Genomic DNA, 7,481 nt, shown 5'->3' with positions numbered 1-7,481 from the left:
AGCTATGCTTGGGCTAGTCCTCTTGTTGGTCGTTATCTTTTCCAGAAACACTGGAACGGTTGTTGAGGACTTTTCTTGCTACCAGTCAGTTCCAGTCAAAAAGACCTAGAACATTTGGACCTCTTGAACTTAAAATGGTGCCTCCAAGCTTGAACATGAAGCTTTCAGTAGGCTCCGCACGTGCATTAGATACCATGTGCTCACTGCTGCATGGCAGCTAGAGTGGGATATAAGGCAAACTCACCTTCTAACACCCTGTCCCCCCAGAAGCACCTTAAAAATAGTTCTGACAGGGTCTGTATCTGGAAGAGAAAAGAATGCTGAAGATAAGACCACTTCCTTTTAAATATTCATTGAATCTTTAGTTCTTCCTGCTCAGTGGCCAATGAGAGGGATCTGGTTGTCATAACAGTACAAGTAGTATGGTCAGTGGGAATGGTAGGCAGTGGCTCTACCCAGTATCCCTGAGTACAGCAGCCTCTCTACCCCTGGGGTTACCTACAGCCAGCCCAGGGAGAAGCAAGGTGTTCAGAAGCCAGCCTTCATCCTACTGCCTGTGTAGAACCTCATGGGGTTTCAAGGAAGGTGTGGGGATGTAGTGGCCAAGAACTAGAAATTGAGGGGATGCCCATCAACAAGGGAATGGCTGGACAAGTTGTGGTGTATAAATGTAATGGAATGCTATTGTGCTATAAGGAATGATAAGCAGGCAGACTTCATAAAAACTTGGAAAGACTTATATGAACTGTTGCTGAGTGAAGTGAGCAGAACTAGAACATTGTACACATTAACAGCCACACTGTGCGATGACTGACTTTGATAGAATTAGCCCTTCTCAACAACGCAAAGTCCTAAAACAATTCCAAAGGACTCATCACAGAAAATGCCATCCACATCCAGAGAAAGAACTATGGATCTGAATGCACATCGAAGGAGACTATTTTCTTTTTTTTTGTTACGTTTTGTTTTTTTTTTTCTTTCTCATGGTTCCTCCCATTCGTTCTAATTTTTCTATGTAACATGAATAATGTGAAAATATGTTTAATAGGAATATGTATGTAGAGCCTAGAGGAGAGGGAGAAAATTTAAAACTTATAGGAGTGAATGTTGAAAACTAAAAATAAATAACTTAAGATAAAGTAAGATGTGAGGAAGGGTGCTTGACCTTTCCAATACATCCTGCATATTTCAGGCCAATTACTTCAAGTATTGAAGTCATTTTTAAGAAGGTTCAGGTAAGGGCATAAGGGCATGGGTATTTCCCCCACCAAAGCACCCTGCAATTCTTCTTTGGTGAATGGGTTTTTAAGAGTTAATGTGGCTGAAAATGTCATCATCCTGTGGCCAGCCATGTGATTAGCCTCTCAGAATTTAACTTGGCTGAACTTGACCAACAGACATACAGTAATCTATCACCAGACCCACATTTAAAGACTTTCCAGTTTGGTATCTATTGAGAACCTATGTTCAGAGTCTGTCAGAGTCAATAAACATTTCTTAAGCACCTACTATGTATCAGGCACTGTGCTAAGTGATAGGAATACAAAGAAAGGCATAAGACAATCTATGCCCTGAAGAAGCTCACAATCTAAGGGAGAGACAACACATAAAAAGAAGCTGAAAATTGGGGCTGAGGAGAACCTGCTCAGAGGCATGAGTCCTGCTGGGAAATTATCGGAGACATGAAATTACAGAGGTGAATTTATCTTGCAGAATGATGTTCTTGGAGATCAAGAAAGCAGGCTGGGAAACAATTACCTTTGTGACATGTGGCAGCATTAACAGAGTTTCAGCAGCATCATAGCTAGATTAACTTTCCTCACATACCACTTTCATTATGTTATCCACCTGCTTAAAAACCTTCAGTGGTTCTCATTGCCTATAGGATAAAATCCAAACTCCTTATTCTGATATTGTGATAGTTAAAATCTTCCACAATCTAGTTTCATCTTTCCAGTCTTAAGTTCGGTGATTTCTCAATATGAATAGGCTACTTCAACTGAACAGGTCTACTCACTATTCCTGAAATAACCCTTGCACTCTTCCACCTTGTAGACTTCACTCACGTACAGCAAGAGTTCTTAAGGTGTTATCTATGAATTTAAATATATATGTATATAAATATACATATATATCTATATGTAAATATATATGCATGTATATATCTTGATAACTCCATTTCAATAAAATTGGTTTACTTCTTTGTTGTGGTGGTTGTTCAGGCACGCCCAACTCTTTGTGACCCCATTTGGGATTTTCTTGGCAAAGATATGGAGTGGTTTGTCATTTTCTTCTCCAGCTCATTTTACAGATGAGGAAACTGAGGCAAACAGGGTTAAGTGACTTGCCCAGGGTCATACAACTAGTAAGTATATGAGGTCAGATTTGAATTGAGGTATTCCTGACTCTAGGCCTGATGCTTTATCAATAACACTGTGCCACCTAGCTGCCCATTTACTTCATAATCCTATGCATTTAAAAACATTATTTGAGAAGAGATCTATAGGCTTCAGATGGCCAAAGAGAGCTAAGACAAAAAAAAAGGGCAAAGAACTCTTAGAGCTCTCTCCCCTCCTCTACCGATGTAAATATTACTAACCCTGGCAGGTTCAATAGAAACTCTGCTCCCTTAGTGAAACTTCCTCTGACCATCCTGAGGTACTTTTCTGCCTCTTCTCACAACTAAAATCATATTTATTTGACATTAGACTCATTTAACACATGATTTAATACTTAGTATTGCTTGTTCCCTTTTTATGATTCCTTGAGTAGTAATCCTCAAGAATAGGGGGTATATTTTATATATTTCTATGAAGCCCTCTTGGTTCTTAACACAGTACTTTACTCATAGCATACACTCAACATGTGCTATTTATTGACCGATGTCTTTCTGTTCATCACTCTATTTAGTTCCTGAGTAGTGATTTGGTATGAGTCTCCAACCTCAGGAGAACCCCTTCCTGTGAAACTGAGATTTGTGATTCTAATAATGACAGTAGCAGTGACCCTGGATAAGTCACTTCACTCCATTTGCCTCAGTTCCTAATCATAAAATGAGCTGGAGGAGGAAATGGCAAACTGCTCCAGTATCTCTGCCAAGAAAACCCTGAATGGGGTCACAGAGTCGGGCAGGACTGAAATGACACAACAGCCACAACACTATCAGTAATAGTTGGTGATATTTGCAGGCCTTGGCTAGCAGCAGCTTTAAGAACTTATTTTCATGTGGGTTTTATATTGTAATATAGCTGCCATTTTCTTGATGTGGGTGTCTTTTTTCCCTTATGACATAGACAAATGTTGATGTTTACTGCAAGTTGCTACATTAGTTGCTAATTAAGTTGCTAGTTGCTTCAGCCAAAATTTGTTGTATTGAATCCAAGAAAAGAATGGCAGCTTTATCAAAAATAAAATTTAAAAAAAGAAAAGTTGTATATTAAAGAGAACTGGGAACCTACATGCTAGGAGACAGGAATCCTTCCCACTTGGATTCCTGATAAACATAAAACAACTTTACCCTTGTTAGGTCTGTGCTTGAAAGTCCCTATGCAAATAAAGGGGGAGAAATACCCTGTTTTTGTCTGCAAGGTTCTAGGGAAAGCTATGCAAATAGGCATTTGGTACAAGGGAAAGGGCCAGCTGGGTGGTGCAGTGGATAGAGGTAGGCCTGAAGTCAGGAAGCCTCATCTTTATGAGTTCAAATCTATTCTCAGACACTAGCTGTGTGACCCTGGGCAAGTCATTTAACTCTCTTTGCCTCAGTTTCCTCATCTGTAAAATGAGCTGGAAGAAAATGGCAAACCACTCTGGTATCTTTGCTAAGAAAACCCCAAACGGGGTCACAAAGAACTGAACAGCAACAACACAATGAAAAGAGGGCTGATTTGGAGTCAGAGCACTGGATTAAAAGTTCTACTTTGACTATTACATGACTTAACAAGTCATTAAACCTGCATGGGCCTCAGTTTCCTTTTCTGTAAAATGAGGAAGTTGGATTAAATGACTGTTAACATCCATTCCAGCTCTATCCCTTTACATCACTGATTTTGTGATTGGAGACAACAGTGCTCCAAATTCGCACTGAATTATATTGGTTACAACATTTTACTTCCAGAGGACAAATCACGTCATGGGGAAGTGTAGGGCCTTTTCATAAAGGACCTATAAATCTGGTATTGTTGTTCTTCCTTTGTTTTTCCAAGAGGTCCAATGATATCACAGGGTGATGTCTTGATTCATGCTTGAATTGGATTTAAGTGAGGCAGAGTTGCACAAAGTTGTCAACCTCACTTTTTCTTCCAGAGTCATCAAAAGCCAGTGGAGAGACAAAAGTCAGGACAACTGGTGATGGACCTGGGATGCAGTGGATAACTTGGCATCTTTGATGTCTGAACAAGCTCTAAGCACTCCTCAGCACCTGCATCAGCCGCCTCCATGGTCATGGGAACACATTGTTCTTATCCACCCATTCCTGGGGTCTTCACATGCTGGGAGCAGACATCCCCTAACTCACCAGCAGGTCTGAGGCCTTTTGGTTATTCTCACCTTGGTTTAGCCCGTCTGCAGCGATGCTTTTACTGGGGTGTGGCTGCTGTGCATGCTATGGCTTCTTGAAGCCACAGGTGAGAGTTGGGGGACAGGTGGACACCAAAGATGGATGAGCGGCCCTGAAAAGGCTTGGTGAGCCCTCACACCAGAGGTTCTAGTCTGGCATTAGGACTCATTTGGCAACCCCAGTCATGTCATTCCCTTTGCCCACAGACTTCATCAAAAGCAGGCCCTACACTCCTGACACAGAGTGAGAACTTAATTATACTCAATACACAACACTCCAAAATAAAGCGCCCAAGTAACACTTATTTTATTCTTTGCATCAAGTCTAAGCCAGAAGTTCTGTTGCAGCACCTTCTAATTCAAAGGCTACGAGATGGCATAGTGCATGGAGTGCCAGACTTGGAGTCAGAAAGCCTTGAGTTTGAATCCTGCCTCAGATACTTACTGCTTTATCTCTCAGCCTCAGTTTCCTCACCTATAAAATGGGGATAATAATAGCACCTTTTTTACAGACTTGTTAGGAGGATCAAATGAAATAATATTCATAAAGTGTTAGATATTATTGTATTATCTAATGGTTTACATGAAATAACTTGAGAGTTAGTTAACAGGAAAATCTCAATTTCCCATGTCGAAAGGAAAAAATATATATATATATACATATATATATATATATATTTTAGGGCAAAACGTATAAATAAAGCCCAAAGCATTGATATAGCTGGAGTATTTTAGCAGGTAGTTGATAATTCCACATTTATAATGTTTAATTTGGGCAAATATTAGGAAAGAGAAAATTCTAGACATGGGAAATAGCCAGTGAAAATGCCAGATTTTGGAGGAGTATTATATTCAAAGAAAAGCAAAATTTTGCTCCCCTCCATTTACTCTGTTGAAGGAAGTAAAGAAGAAGCCAGGTTATAAAGAATTTAAAAAACTAAACAGAGGGTTTTATATTTGACCCTGGAGGTAATAGGTAGTCACTGGAGTTTACTGAGTGGGGTTGGGAGTTGGGGTGTGTGTGACATGACCAGATGTATGCAAAGGAAAATCAATGTGACAGCCAAGTGGGGATGGACTGGAGTGGGAAGAGACTTGAGGCAGGGAGACCAACCAGATAGCTGTTGCAGTAGTCCAGTTGTGAGGTGATGAGGGCTTGGACCAGAATGGTGGTGGTGTCAGAGGGAAAGAACAGGTTATATATGAGAAATAATTAGAAGGTAGAATTAATAGGACTTGGCAAATGATTTGGATATGGATGTTGAGACAGAATGAGGGGTTGAGGATGTCATCTAGGTTGCAAACCTGCATGACCGGGAGGATAGTGGTGCCCTCAACAGCAATAAGAAAGTTAAGAAGAGAGAAGATTGGGGGAAAGACAATTTCATTTTTTTGGACATGGAGGGTTTAGATGTCAACGGAACAACCAATTCGAGATGTCTAATAGGCTGTTGGAGATATGAAACTGGAGATGATGAGAGAGATTAGGGTGGATAGATAGATCTGAGAATCATCATCCTAGAAATAATTGAATCCATGGGAGCTGGTGAGGTTATCAAATGAAATAGTATAGAGGAAGAGGAGAAAGCGGAGCAAGATAGAGCTTTAAGAGACACTGGTGGTTAATGGGACCGACCAGGATAATCTGGCAAAGGTGACTGACTGAGAAGGGATGATGAGACAGATAGGAAAAATAGGAGACAAAAATGTCACAAAACCCTGGAAAATGAAAGTATCAAAGAGAAGAGGGTGATTAACAGTATCAAAAGCTGCAAAGAGGTCAATATTGATGAAGAACTAGCAAGTACATTGTATTGTGGAAAGACTGTTTTCTGTTATTACTGAAAAATAAGACAAAAGAAGAGGACTAATTTTGAAATATTGAGAAAAGAGACTTTAATCAGTACCAGATGTGAAATGAATGGAGTAAGAGTGACTTTCCAGACAAACAGTGTGGTCAATTATTGTAATATAAAGTGTTTGAAGTGACATGGGCTGTGATACTGGCCAGAATATTGTAAATAGTTACATGTCTTTATGCTTTTTATTTCTTTCACTCATTGTGCATATTCTATAATTTTAATGTTGAATGATAGAAAAATAAGGGTAATTACTATTGAGAAAAGAGGTTTATTCATTCTATTTCATTTAAGTAATTAATATCTAGTGAATGGAATAAGGGCTTGAGTGAATTAATTAAAATATTATGTTTATTAATGTGAAATAAATTATTAGGAGCTCAGCTTAAATATATAGCAGGGAGTCAAGTGGAAGTCTGAAGTTGGGTAACCTACCCGTGAGAGGTTGACCAGTCTGTATACTCTATTATACTTAAAAATTAATTCACATTGACATAAAAGAAAACTGTTGACCACCCACTTTCCCTGAATTGATATGTTCAATTATTGGGTCTTGGTTTCACTTTCTTTAAGGCTCCTCTGAGTAAGTCTTGAGATATGTCTTCCTCTGCGTGTCCCACAGATTCAGGTCTGGCTGTGGTCCATTGTGGCCCTCAACTTCTACCATGAGACAAAAGAGCAAATTCGGCCTCAGTTCTCGAAGTTTGAGTTCGGGCTGGACAGAAAACTGAGGTGTGCCAACAACAGCAATTATAAAAATGACATCATGATCAGAAAGGAGGCATATGCCCATAAGAGTGTGATGGAGGAACATGGAGGAGATGCATTGACAACAGTGAGATACAAAAGAAGATGATGCTTTGTGGCCTCCGCCTGACAGGGTGGACTGGCCAGGAGCTTGAAATTGTGATGAACACATTTCTTTTATCATATCCAAAATTGGCTCATATTGATGTGAACCAGTCCAGGGATCTCAAAAGTTTGCAATTATTTTATTACCTGGTCCAGGACCTAAAGTGTTTAGTCTTCAGTCTTATTGGTTTGTATTTCAAAATTAAGCCTATATAG

The 7,481-nt window shown here is 39.6% G+C and overlaps 1 pseudogene; it reads left to right on the top strand.

The window, feature by feature from the left end:
* Positions 1-7,179: 7,179 nt before the first annotated feature.
* On the top strand, positions 7,180-7,481 carry LOC118840396 (annotated as a pseudogene).

Source organism: Trichosurus vulpecula, chromosome 2, assembly GCF_011100635.1.
Source record: "Trichosurus vulpecula isolate mTriVul1 chromosome 2, mTriVul1.pri, whole genome shotgun sequence".
NCBI classification, from domain to species: Eukaryota; Metazoa; Chordata; class Mammalia; order Diprotodontia; family Phalangeridae; genus Trichosurus; species Trichosurus vulpecula.
The sequence above is the reverse complement of the archived record's forward strand: the minus strand, read 5'-3'. Positions and strand labels throughout refer to the sequence as shown.